This window comes from Ambystoma mexicanum, chromosome 3p (assembly GCF_040938575.1).
Source record: "Ambystoma mexicanum isolate Mex_15411 chromosome 3p, UKY_AmexF1_1, whole genome shotgun sequence".
Taxonomy (NCBI): Eukaryota; Metazoa; Chordata; class Amphibia; order Caudata; family Ambystomatidae; genus Ambystoma; species Ambystoma mexicanum.
This window is the reverse complement of record NC_090925.1, coordinates 942,612,175-942,626,640: the sequence shown is the minus strand read 5'-3', so window position 1 is coordinate 942,626,640 and position 14,466 is coordinate 942,612,175. Positions and strand designations below refer to the sequence as shown.

The following is a 14,466-nucleotide window of genomic DNA, read 5'->3' as shown; positions in this document are numbered from 1 at the left end:
TGAAGGGAAAATTGCACCTAATGGAAATCTTTCCTAACACCGGCAGATAAAGGGGAATGCGAAACATGTGCTGTAGAACACAGTGCCAAAGAGCCTGGGCCTCCCTGGAAAGCTGTGGGGACTTTGTTCCTCCTTGTTTGCGGACAGGACCTCGTTCCTCCTTGCTTGCGGACATAAAACATTGATGTTGTGTTGTCGGTGTACATTCGCACCACAATCCCCGCCAGGAGGGGGAGAAAAGACTTAATTGCCCAGAAGATTGCCGGCAGCTCCAGCGAGTTGATGTGCTGGCTCTTTTCCTCTTTGGACCATAGGCCTCTGGTGTGTTGGTCAAGACAGTGGGCGCCCCATGCTTCCAGAGAAGCATCCGTTGTGACAGTGGCCTGATGGTCCGGCAACCTGAAAGGGGCGCCCTGCACCAGATGTTTCGTCACCGACCACCAGCGAAGGCTCTGCTTGAAAACGTGTGTCAGAATGATGCAGTCGTCCCAGGACCCTGAGGCTTGTATACAACAGGCATCCAAGAATTCCAGCACCAGCCTCATGTTCAGCCGGCATGTGAGTGATCAACGGGGTGCATGATGACAACATCCCAAGCAAAGATTTGTAATTGCGGACTGGGGTCACCCAGGCAATGCTGAGGCAGCCCACCTACTCCAGAAGAGCTGCAACCCTTTCGTCCAAGGACCTGGAGGTGCAGGTTTGGGTGTTGAGTCTTGCAACGAGATGGAGTGCCTGTTGTGATGGTATCATGCGCGACTTTGGGAAGGTTACGGGGAATCCTAGTTGCTGTAGACACTGGATGGTGGCCGTGGTGTTCACTTCTACCTGCTTGTAGGAGGGGGCTCTCACCAACCAGTCGTCTAGATACGGGTATACGTGAATGCCCCTCCGCCACAGGTGTGCCACCACTGGTGTGAGGCACTTAGTGGAGCAGAACGCAAGCTGAAGGGAAGGGCCTTGAATTTATTATGCACTCCTGCCAACATGAAGCGTTGGTAGCGCTGGTGTGAGCCGCAAATAGGGATGTGAAAATAAGTGTCCACGAGATCGAGGGACGCCAACAAATCTCCCTGCTGTATGTCAGAAACCTAGGGGTATTCACCCATGTAGAATCCTCTATTCAGGTGGCCAGAGGGCCGTTGCTCTCCAATCCCAATCCTGGGGTTGGACCAGAGTGGGAGGATCACGTGGGTAGGGGAGTCTGGTGTTGTGTCTGGGGGAGGACCCTGGGTAGAACGGAGTACCCTGGGTAGAACGTGGTATCCCAATGGGACAAGAAGCAAGGAAGGCGAATTCCCGGAAGCTTTTGTGGGGTATTATCAGCCAGACTCTGTCTTATCCCTCGACTTCCCCTAAAAAGGAAGCAAGACAAAGAAATCCAAGTCCAAAGGTAAACCAAGCCTTTCCTCTCCTCCTTCCCAACTGTCTTTCCCAAATAATTCACTTAGACTAGGGAAATCAGACTAGGGAAATCGGAACAACCACCCATTCATTACAGTTACCCTGACATTCCCTATCAGAAGAAATTAGGAACACCTTTCCGTCTATATCATACACATCACTGTAGTCCTGAGGTGAGAAAGAGAAGGCTAAAGGCATCGCCCATTTATTATTAGAAACACAACTCCCCTCCCCATTTCCACATAACACTTACATATCTCATTAGACATAACCCGTTAATAAGGTCGGGCAAAGTCAGGTACTTGACCTTAATTACATACACCTGTTATCCATGAGCTCCCCCCACATGGATAAAGGGCAGAACATTGAGACACACTATGAGCAAGGTGAGACACGAGAAGGAGCAGATCTTCCGGGGCGAAGGTGAACCCACTGGAGCAGGACGACCGATCGAGGGACCAGAGCGAGGGGCAGGGAAACTGTAAAGATCCTTGCAGGAGGTTGTTGCCTCCGGGAAACCGTAAAGTATACGCAGAGAAAGCCAATTCCCAGCCAAGAAGCCTGCGTTTGCGTTGTGTTTCAAGGACGCCAGTGACCCTCCTGGGTGTACGGTAGAGTTGGGGAGGCGAGGCCAAGCCTATGGTATCAACCTTGACTTGTGAATGCACACAACTGATGAGTTAGCAAAAGACATGCAAGGATGGTTTGCGTCAAGGAACAATTGAAGCCGCATCAGTGTATCTCACAATTGAAGGTAGCGCGCGTGCTGATGAGACGCGAAAAAAGCAAACCAGTAGATAACTGTGAAGCCAGTTATACAGAGTAGCGGAGTTGTCCAGCGAAAGGAAATAGCCCATTCAAAAGTCTCTGCAAAATGTTTGATGTCTTGTTATAAAGCAACAAAGGGAACAAACTCTGAAATGCGCAATGGTTAAGATTAATCCTGACGAAAGGGGAAGTTAAAAGGTGAATGCTTTAAGAGAAAGATTTTGTTGAACTTTTCTGATTGCATTATGGAACTACCAAGACCAAGAGACACTGGGGCAAATAAAGGAGAGCTGAAGTGAAAGTCAAAGTGGTCCTGCGGAGGACTGTGAAAAAACCTTGCACGCTCGAAAGTCTTCGACATCAGTGAAAGGTCTGAACCCGACAGAGGGAGACCTGCAATGTGAAATAAGTTAGGGGAAGGGAACCCCTAAGGAATGTGAATGAAGCTTGGGGAAGCAAACCCCTGCAAGTTGTCAGGTACTGTCAGGTTACAGTGGCATATTCTCAATTACATTGGGTCAGGGGAGACACATATTTAGTATAGAAAGGTTTTGGGAAGTTATTATGGAGTTTAATTTTAAAACAGACAATTTTGCCCTTAACATTCATTGCAGTCTATGGAGAATGCCCCAAGCCAAGATGGAGGTCCTCAGTCTAAATTCTAATTGGCTGGTGATTGTTTATAGGGAAGACAGTGAACATTCTAAACTGCCTTTCATCGTCTTTGCCCAGCTGAGAGGTCGTGTACTAAACTGCTCCTGCTTAACTTGTTCAGGGGTTTCAAGTTCAAGCAGTCGAGCGGCTTCTTTGGAAAGTAAACAGGAATCTTTGTGGAGTTCGTTTTGGCACAGGACAGGAGTAAGAAGATTTCAAGTTGCCTAAGAAAATAAGTTTCCAAGACTCTTCACAAGATAAGTTCTTTAAAAAACTCAAAACTCTTTATTTAATGTTCTTGTTGAAGAGTTAATTTGATTTTCAAGTTCATATGAAAACATTTAATAAGAACTGTAGTGCTATCGTTTGTTTTTCTTGGCTACGCTACGTTTTCTATCAAGCGCGTGGTTTTTCCGTTCACAAAAGCCTGCGCGTGAAAGTGTTCGCTTGAGAATCTAGCGCGAGCTCTTATGTGTCACGTGATACTATAGCGCGTGTTTTTTCTACCCGCGGTTGGTTTTCAGCGCGTGTGTATTTTTCCCACGGGATGGACATTATCGCGTGTGCTTTTTACTCGCTCCTTGGATAAGCGCGTGTGGATTTTTCCCGCGGTTTAGACTTCAGCGCGTGTGCGTTACTCACTACTTGGATAAAGCGCGTGTGTATTTTTTCCCGCGGAATGGACATTATCGCGTGTGCTTTTTACTCGCTCCTAGAATAAGCGCGTGTGCATTTTTCCGCGGTTTGGTTTTCAGCGCGTGTACGTTCTACACGCAGTTTGGATTATTATGCGTGTGCAAGATATTTCCACGTGAAATTATTCGTTGCAAGTTTCAAAAACAGTTTAATAGTAAAAGACACTCTAAAAATAATAATAAGAAATATAAGAACTTTCCAGAAACACTAGAACTTCCATTTACTTTTAATGAACTTAAGACTTTGTTCAAGCTTCTTGCGTTTTTAGAAGATGATCTGCAAAGTTAATTTCACATTCATGGACCTACTGAGAAGGCTGGATGATCATTGAGATTCAAGTCAACTAGTAAGGAAGTCTAGTCAGCTTATCACTTCTCTGGGCATTCTGTAGAGAAGTTCCAGGTATGGTTTTTACTATTTTTTGGTAAAGGATATTGAGAATTAAGGTTAGTATAGTACCCAATGAATAACAAGGTGTATTATATGTTTATGTTTTTACTACAGGTGAAGAAGCAGCTGGTTAATAGCTTCTAGCCTGGTGTTTGTTAATTTGTCCCTTCCCCCTTACCCCTGGAAGTGAGGTAAACTGAGCAGTTATATAGTATCAGCTCAGAGTGCCACATTTTGGGTGGATTGTCGGGGGCTCAGCAGCTTCCGCAGACACCAGGATCTCAGCCTGACACAAGTGCTGTGATTGCGAGGTCCGAGCCCAGCTGAGGGAGATCTACGTGAACTGTTGATGCTTTGAGAGGTCCAAGCCCCGACAGAGGGAGACCCAAGTCAATTTTTGTTTAACTGTTAAAGAACTTTTGGTGAACTGAAAACAAGTGACTTTAACTTGGAAGGCCAAGCGGGTCTCAACCCAATTTTTGAAATGCCTTTTTTGATAACATGGGCCACCTTACTCAGATGCTGTCCAACATGGGGAGAAGAGCTAACACAGGCCACCTTGATCCTTTAGGTTATAACAGTCACTTTCCTTTGCATACACATGCCCCATTACACATTTTTTGTATAAGAGATAGGGCAGGCATTCGTTTTTTTTGTAAAGGCCATTTATATTTGACATAGACTGACTATGATTGTGTTTTCTTCACTATTTGATTCCAAACCCCAAGCATTTAATAAAGGTTTTGAAACTTGCTCTTGCGTCAGTGTCATACTTGTGATACCATGCCTCTCTTACATGTAGTTGGGACAGAACTTGTTGCAGAGTCACCATACGGAAGGTTGGCGCCTTTAGAACTGTATTGAGCACCCTTAGGTCTAATATGAGCCTCAAACCGCCTGACCTGTTGTGCAGTTCCTTTTTCCTTACCAGGAAGTAGCAGAAGTAGACTCTTGTGCCCACTTTGTCCTTTGGCACCTTCTCCACTGCCCCTTTCTGTAGCAGAGCTTGCACTTCCTGCAGTAGGAGGTGTTGCAACCTTTCCGGCTTGTGTGCGGGAGGAATGTCTGGTGGAAAGTCTATACATTCCAGCGAGGGGTCTTGCTAGAGGAGGGATAGCACCCATTCGTCGGTTGTGATGTTTCCCATTCTTTGATGAACCTTGACAATCGTCTGCCTACCTGGGTGCTGAAGCGGGAGGACCCTAGACTGGGAGGAGACACGGTGGCGCTGAGAGCCCCTCTAGGATTGGTACTTTTTTCTATACTGATCCCCTGAGGAGTACAGGGTCTTGTAGGAGGAGGAGGACTGGCATGTGGCGCTGCTATCCCACAAATTTCTAACATAACGCCCTTTTCCAGAGTGAAAAGACTAGTGCCTTTGCTGTAGCGTACCCAGGGAACAAGCGGTTTCTGTATCTGTGTTGATGGACTATAAAGCCTCTTCAACCTTCTTCCTAAATAGGTCTGTTCCGTCGAAGGGCATATCAACGACCAGGGACTGGACATCAAGTCGAAAGTCTGTTGCCTTGAGCCAACCTTGCCTGCGCATAACCGCTCAATTTCCAAGTTGGCGAAAACCAATATCGGCAATGTCCACTGGGACTGTGATGGCATGGTCCAATGCCAATTCGCCCTCATGGAAGATGTCCATGGCTTCCTGTTTGTTATCTGGCAGAAACTCCAGTAAGGGACCAATCTTGTACCACAGCTTGCGATAATAAAGTGCAAGTCTGGCCATTGCATTTGCCGCAGTGATAGTCGTGGCTGCAGTGGTAATAACCTTCTTACCGAAGGCGTTGAGGCATTTCCTTTCCTTGTCGGGAGGGACAGAGCAGGATGATGATGGGTTAGCTGACCTTTACCTGGCAGCAGTAGAGACATCGGAGTCTGGTGTGGGTTAGGTGCAGAGGCAGGCAGGAGCACTCTACAGTGCCCTGTACCTTTTGACGAACCAGTCAGTTTTAGCTGGAGTAGTAGAGGGATGAGCCAAGGTGACCAGGCCATACTCCCAGACATCCTCCAACAGCGGGATGGACAATACGGATTTCCTGCACTGCTCTCTGCGATGATACAGTACACTGTCATTGCGCTGCTCCTCCGGTGTAAGGCTGCACATCTTGGCTGCCCTGGTCTAAAGCGCATGAAGGGACCCTACGTCATTGGGGGCTAGCGGTGTGGAGGGAATTCCTGAAGGGAATCACTATCACCGGCAACAAAATCCTCAAATTAGTCAGTGTGGGATGAATGTGTGGAAAGCACATCCTCCAACTGGTCGGGTTCTGTGTTTGTCCCTGTATCCGACAGCTGCTGGGGTTTTAGCTGGAGTTTCCTCCTCCTGGAGGGGAGTGGGATGTCATCCTCTTTCCTGGATGGCCCCGGGACATCGATGTGAGGCCACCCAGGAGGTACCGGAACCAGTAGTCATTGTTGCAAGGTTGCCACCAGCGTGGTCAAAGTAGATAATATGTCTAGTGACATGGCTCTGGGGCGGAGGCGGGGAGGGGCAATAAAGGAGATGGCTGCATTGAGGGCAAGATGTCCTGTGCCTGAGATGAGTGCAGAGGTGGTAAAGGTGGCAGAATGATCAGACTTGCCTCACCCCACAGGGAAATGGATTTTCTTCTGGGAAACGATGGTCCTGCGCGATGGAGAAGATGGCGGTGACATGATGGCCTCTTTCTCTTGTTCCTCTACACCATGGGTGCAAAACATACGGCCCGCGGGCTTCTTGCAGCCCGCCATGCCGTTTTGTCCAGCCAGCCAGCAACAAAGACTTTCTTAATGGAGGGCGGCCCACAAGCAGCATCGGCCGCCCTCCATTAGGAAAAGTCTTTGTTGTCTTCCAGGCCGGGTTCAAAACACTGGCCCTCATTGGCTCAGGGCACAGGAACCACATAGCTCCTACGAGCCATGTAGTGCGTGTGTGCTGCAGCAATGGAGGGCCAGCACTACGGCTGGCGTGGCCAGTAAGGCTTGATGACGGAAGGCATTTCAGCCTTGCCACGCCACCCGTAGTACCGGACCATCGCCAGCGTTCCAGCTAGCCTGCTTTCCAGCACGTCGTCCGGAAAGTACAGATTTTTTTTGGGAGGGGGGATGTATGTTTGTGTGTGTGTGTGTGTGTGTGTGTGTGTGTGTGTGTGCGCGCGTGTGTGTTGGATCTTTGTGCTGCTTGTATGTTGAGATGCGGGTGTGGGGTGTGTGTTGGGTCTGCCTGAATGTGTGTGTGTGCAAGTTCAGTGTATGTTGAGATGCAGGGGTGGGGTGTGTGTCCGGTCTGCCTGAATGTGTTTGTGTGCAAGTGCAATGTATGTTGAGATGCTGGGGTGGGGGGGGAACCTTCAGGTCTGCCTGAATGTTTGTTGTTGTTGTGTGCACGTTCAGTGTATGTTGAGATGCGGGGGTGGGGTGAGTGTCAGGTCTGCCTGAATGTGTTTGTGTGCAAGTGCAGTGTATGTTGAGATGCTGGGTGGGTGGGGGTGGGGAGAGGGTTTCGGATCTGCCCGAATGTTTGTTGTTGTTGTGTGCACGTTAAGTGTATGTTGAGATGTGGGGGTGGGGGGTCCGGGTCTGTATGCGTGCATGCTTGTGAGTTTGTTTGGTGAGTTGGGGGGTGGGGGGTTCAGGTCTGTATGGATGCATGGTGCATGCTTGTGAGTTTGTATGGTGAGTTGGGGGTGGGGGTCTGTATGGGTGCATGGTGTATGCTTATGAGTTTGTGTGCTGAGTTGGGTTTCGGGTCTGTAAGTGTGTATTGGTGTATGCTTGTGAGTTTGTGTGCCGAGTTGGGGGGTTCGGGTCTGTATGGGTGCATGCTTGTGAGTTTGTGTGATGAGCTGGGGGTGGAGGGTTTGGGTCTGTATGGGTGCATGGTGTATGCTTGTGGGTTTGTGTGCTGAGTTGGGGGGCTCGGGTTTGTATGGGTGCATGGTGTATGCTTGTGAGTTTGTGTGCTGAGTTGGGGGTAGGGGGGGTTCGGGTCTGTATGGGTGCATGGTGTATGCTTCTGAGTTTGTGTGCTGAGTTGGGGGTGGGGGGTTCGGGTCTGTATGGGTGCATGGTGTATGCTTGTGAGTTTGTGTGATGAGTTGGGGGTGGGGGTTCGGGTCTATATTGGTGCATGGTGTATACTTGTTAGTTTGTATGCAGGGGTGGGGGGTTGGGGTCTGTATGACTATGTATGCATGGTGCAGGCTTGGTGGCATGGGGCATAGTGTTTGGTTGGGGTTTGGGGGCCATGGGGCATAGTGTTTGGTTGGGGAGTGGGGACCATGGGGCATAGTGTTTGCTTGAGGAGTGGGTGTCTTGGGGCCTAGTGTGTGCTTGTGGGGTGGGTGTCTTGGGGCATAGTGTTTGCTTGAGGGGTGGGTGTCATGGGGCATAGTGTTAGGTGAGGGGTGGGTGTCATGGGGCATAGTCTTTGGTTGGGAGTGGGGGCCATGGTGTTTGGTTGAGGGGTGGGGGCCATGGGGCATAGTGTTTACTTGAGGGGTGGGTGTCTTGGGGCATAGTGTTTGCTTGAAGGGTGGGTGTCTTGGGGCATAGTGTTTGCAAGAGGGGTGGGTGTCTTGGGGCATAGTGTTTGCATGAGGGGTGGGTGTCTTGGGGCATAGTGTTTGCATGAGGGGTGGGTGTCGTGGGGCATAGTGTTTGGTTGGGGGTGGGTGTCGTGGGGCATAGTGTTTGGTGAGGGGTGGGTGTCATGGGGCATAGTTTTTGGTTGGGGGTGGGGGCCATGGGGCATAGTGTTTGGTTTTGGAGTGGCAGCCATGGGGCATGGTGTTTGCTTGAGGGGTGAAGGCCATGGTGCATAGTGTTTGGTTGAGGGGTGGGGGCTATGGGGCATAGCGTCACACTCCAAGAGTGAACCCAATAATAAAGCTAAAACAGGCACAGTTAGGAGATGTACATCCTTTGCTTTTTGTGGAAACCTGACTCAACGAAGGCCATACTCCTCTTGGGCAATCCAAACAGCAAAGTATAGCAGTCCAAAATAATGGAATGTCCAATCAAGTGCCAATAAAATATATATAATTTAATTAAACAGACGATATGCAATAACTAAATAGAAATAAATAACAATGGAAAATGTGTAGTACAGAATGTATGTTTGAAATACAAATAAAAATCATTACACCTCAAAAACGTATTCTTTTTCCATGTTTTAACAAAAATTGGGGGTTGAAAAAGCCTCCTGCCATGCCACGCCCCACCGCGCCTACAGCCCCAACCACATTTACTTTTCGGCCCACTATAGCCATCATGTAAGGTACTTTCGGCCCTCTGTCAAAATCAGTTCTGCACCCCTGCTCTACACCATCTGATGGGGAAAAACTTGGGCTCGGGTCCGGTAGCACAGCCACCGCAAGGTTAGAGTACAAAGCCTGTGGACGAGCCTCCAGTGCAGACACTGTGCTGGTCGGGTGTTTGTTGACATTTGTCACTATGGCGGTGGTAACAATCCTTTGAGAAAACCCACTTGTTGCTGTCGACGGGGTTAACACAGCCGTCAACGTGGTTGCTGTCGAAGAAATCCTTAGTGACGGAGCAGTGTGACCGCCTGTGATCGTGGTCGAGAGCTTTGGCATAGACGACCTGGAGGAAGGCTTGCCAACGACGATGACATACTCTGCGCTGATTTCAGAGATGACGTTGACGGGGTAGTTTTCGCCGCCGAAGGCGAAGATTGGCCTCCAGATTTAGACGTGGATTTGGCAGAAGGAATCGCTTCCTTGGGACAATAGAAAAGGCCTTCGCCGTCCTTCCCTGCAGACACTCCCTGGGCACTGACCTTCAGTGATGACAGGTCCTTGTGCGAGGATCTGGGAGGTATTTTTTATGCTTCCTCTTGCTGTCGGAGTGGACCTCATGTGACCTAGACCTCTTAATAGAAGGGGTTTGCTGTCTTGCTCTGCTTTAACAAGGCATGGCTCCGTACAGATGTGGAGTTAGAGGCTCTGCCGGCGTCCCCGAGCCACGTGATGAGATGATGGCGTTCCCTCAGAAGACATCAAACAAGATTAAATATTTCATCTAAATGATTGTAAAAGTCACATTATTTTGAAGATTGGTTGACTGAGGACTCCTTACACAAACGAGCAGTAAAAAATCTGAAGATGGCCAACAAGGGAGGAGTTAAGGGAGGTGTGCCTATTGGCTGTGGGCAGAAAAGTGACAAAGTTTCAGTTTAAGCTTAAACTGCTCTATGTTACCGAGAATTCCCAGCCTGACGACACAGAATATTCACAGCATGTCAATATATGAAAGATCCAATGCTGGGGAAGGAAACTAAGGAGAGTCTACATCGGGAAGTCCAAAGTAAAACATCGGTGTCCAAAACCTATACTTGCCCTCACAATTTACTGCTGTGAGAAACGTGAGGGTATTCTCACTCCTACTCCCCTGGCATCCTCTATTCAGGTGGCCAGGGAAAGTCCATCACTCTTGGACCCTGAACCTGGGGGTGGACAAGAAAGGGAGTATCACCTGCGTGGAGGGCCCTTGGAGATTGCGAGTGGGATGCCTTCAGGCGAGACATCATATCCTCCTTATCCTAATGACAATCAGCCTAACCGTCCCCTGACCCTTATGGGTTATTGTAGTTCAACTCCCCTTTTTTCCTCCTCTTAGGACATCTGACAGTACTGAGACAAGGAAGAGATAGCAGAGAGTAATGAACACCACACACTTTTACCACTTAGGTACTGGGACGAAAAAGAGCCATGAAAGGTACGACGGTCAGGCAGTCAGGAAGAATTGGATGATGGAATACACCTGCAACCCACTGAAGGACCACATGTGTATTAAAGGCAAAGCCATGAAGGAGGGAGAGGGCGACCTGGGGGACTTGGGCAGAGATCAACGTAATAGCCAGGGAATCCGGAGGCAGCCATGGTGGGACCCGAGGATGAGACAGGACGCCGGCCGACAACCCCAACCCAAGGGAAGCCTCTCATATGCAGAAGGAAGCCTCATGTGTGAAGTGAGAGCAAAAGGAGCGGCAGCGAGGCATGAACACCAAAGACACTGTGTCCGGCCTCGCAGAGGCATTGAAACCGCTTAGGCTGACCGAGCTACTGTCGCGCAACACGAAGCAGCAACCAGAGGGAAGCAGGAAAGCAGCAAAGACCACAGGAGGAAGGCGCCTACAACCGGTGAGTGCTGGGGTAGTTACCCAGAGACCGGGGCGCTCCGGACGGGCTGCGAAGGTAGTAAACAGTGCCGAGGGAATAAATACTTCAGTTACAAATGGAACTATGAAGTTAAATGTATGAACGAAAGGCAAGTGGTGCGAAAAGCATTAAATCTGCTAATATTGAATATGAAACTGAAGTAAAACAGCAAAACCTGCTAATATTGAATACCTAACTGAATGAAATAGCAAATCTACTAATCTTAAATAACAAACTGAATGAAATAGCAAACCTGCTGATATTGAATAACGGACTAAATAAAATAGCAAATCTGCTAATCTTCAATAACTGAATGCAATTAGCAAACCTGATAATGTTTAATCATGTACTGAAAGAAAATAGGAAATTAAATCAAATGAAGGACTGACTGCAGAGTTAAAGTCAAGCCTGAGTAACTTTGTTTTTAGAGCTGCATTTGAGAAACCACTTATTGAACTGCTAAAAGAGAACTCATGGTTCCTGGTTGCGTGACCTGTAATGGGTGGATCGTGTGGTCCGACAACTGCGGCAAGACCAGAGAACCCCTATATGCTAACAAGGAAACCTGCTATTGAGTCAAAAGGAAAACTACTATTGATGCATATAAAGCTCGAGGAAGGGAACCCGGAGCTGTGAAGAATTGTTGCAACTTAACTTAAAGACAAAGCTTCAAGAGGCTTCCTTTTGGTTCATCATTTGATATTGAACATGTGGGAGGGAACCCTGAGACTTGCTGCCATGAATCTGTATTGAACTTGGGGAAGGGTATCCTGACCTTTAAAAAGGTGTGGTACTGTATTACTTTAAATCCAAGAGAAGGTAACTTGAACATTGTGGTGTACTTGTTGATATTTGGGGAGGTGAAGCTATAAGCATGAGCTGGAAATAGCTCAGAACTTTACTTTTGTAAAACTGTTTCATTTATGCTTGACATCCCTACACATTGTTTTGATGTTAGTTGTGAGGGCGAGCATAGGTTTTGGACAGACTTAAGTTGAACCTACTGACACAGACTTTCATTGGTTTCTTTAGGTAGGGAAATCCCGCTTTAGCATAGGGCATGTTAGGCCTTACACCATGCTGAAATTTAAGTTAATTTATTTTAAAATGTGTTTATTGGCATTTTGTTATATTTGCAAACACTGCACCTTTTTCTGGTGCCAGCTTCAGTATCAATAAACAAGTCTGCATACTTATACAGCAACATATCAAACAATAAGTACAAACACCAATGAACAGTAACTGTCCCCGGTGTCAATCCAAGTCCAGTTTCACTGGTGACCGATAGGGCGGATGCTGTTGTCGTGGGAAGGGGGGGGACATGAACCAGACCAGGGGGGTCATTGTGTCTCACGATGGACCTATTGAAGCTGGCGTCTTTTTTCCGCAGTGGTTGGGTGTGCTTCCTGCGGGTTATTCAAGGAGGTTTATCATCAGGGGAGTGGAACAGTTTTGTCATGGTATCTTTCCATGCAACCAGCGCCATACTCGAGTCCTCAGTAGACCTGGTTACGCTTTCTTCCCAAGCCTTTGTTTCGGCGTTCGCCCATTTCTCAAGTTCTTTACGCCTCACTGTGAAAATCGGACCTGCAGGTTTTTTCCATGACATAGCCATAGTCCTTTTCGCCATTATGCATGCCAAATCCATTAGTTTGACTGAATGTTTGAGTTTAGCTAACCTAGGATAGGTGCCCAGGAGGCACTCTTGTGGGGTCCATTCGTACCTAGTGTGACCCGCCTCCTCGCACATTTGTTTTATTTTGGACCAGAAAGTCTGGGTCTTGGGGCAGGTCCATTAGCATGTCGATTATGTCCGCGTTATCAGCTCCGCACCAGGTGCAGTTTGGCGGCACATTGTTGTTGAATTTGGCCAATCTACTCGGGGTCAGATAGGTGCGGTATAACACGTTGATCTGGATCAGTCGAAATCAGTGATTTCTAGAGACCTCTCCAGAGAATGACAGTGCCCTGTCCCATTCGCTATCTGTTAGTTCCCGCCCTATATCAGTTTCCCATGTGGTCCGTAGTTCTACGCTTCGGGGGTTAGGTGTATCACTTAGATGGCCATATATTTGGGACACCACTCTTCCACCCTCTCCCAAACTATAAAGCAGCGTTATAAAGGGGTTCATGTCTGGTTCCTCTGGCCAATTTTCCCAATTCGTTCGGGCAAACAGTCTAATCTTCCGATACCATAGGTATTGACTGGAGTGAATATCATACTCCGCCTGTAACTTGGAGAACTCCCGAAAGGTCCCCCCTTCATACAGGTCTCCCCATGTGTAGATTCCTTTTCCCTCCCAGAGCCTGACACTATTTAGATCGGTATCAGTCTTATTCAACCCCGAGAGCAGTGTCATTTCTGGGGAATATGTTTGCTTTAGTTTCATAATCACTGAGGTTCTGTACCATATTTTCCTACCCAGGGTCACCAGGAAGGGTGGGTTGCTTATCAGGATCTGAGGGCCCCAGATCAATTCCTTTAAGCGTAACGGGGAGATCATGGACTGCAACAGAGGGGTCTCTGAAGTGACCTCGTCTGCTAACCATTTTGATACAAAGCCCAACTGGGCGGCCATGTAGTATTTCTCTAAATTAGGCAGCTGGATCCCACCCGATTTGTATGGTAAGGCTAATGTGGACAGGGCCACCCGGTGCCTACACCTCCCCCATAGGAAATCCCGGATTATTGTATCCAGCAAACGGAAGAAAGGTTTAGTAATATAGAAGTGCACATTTTGGAACACATAAAGGAACCTGGGGAGGACAATCATTTTGACTATGGAGGCCCTGCCCATCGTGGATAAAGGCAGCTTAGACCAGAACCCCATGGACTTACGTAGCGCTGGGATCTTCGCTCTAGTGTTATGATCGTGCATTAGTTCTGGGGTGTGTAGAATCTGAATCCCAAGGTATCGGAATGAAGTGGTCTGCCAGGTTATGCCCACAAGAGGAAGTTCCGTAATGGCCTTTCCTTTCAGTCCCGCGAGCGGGAACAAGCAGGACTTGGATCTGCTGAATTTTATGCCAGAGACCTTGGCGTCTAAAACGTCCAGCATTGTTGGTACATTGAGAAGGGGATTATTGACATATATCAGCACGTCATCGGCATATAAGGAGATGATGTGGTCTACCCCTCCAACCCGAATGCCTGCATCGAAGAATTGCTGCCTAAAGAAGAGAGCGATGGGCTCCAGGCCCAGTATATACAGCATGGGTGAGAGTGGGCACCCCTGCCTGGTACCTTTGCGGATGTCCCACGACTCTGATACATATCTCCCAGATTTTACTCGTGCCCTCGGCCCATTGTACAGTATTTTGATCCATCTAATAAACCCCTGACCGAAACCAAACCGCTCCAGGACCGCCACTAGACACTCCG

General features: G+C 48.3%; 1 protein-coding gene across 3 annotated transcripts in view; it reads right to left on the bottom strand.

Annotated features, from left to right (window-relative positions):
- Window positions 1-14,466, bottom strand: part of PHF20 (PHD finger protein 20) — a 2,392,123-nt gene that overhangs the window by 618,275 nt on the left and 1,759,382 nt on the right. The window lies entirely within an intron of this gene.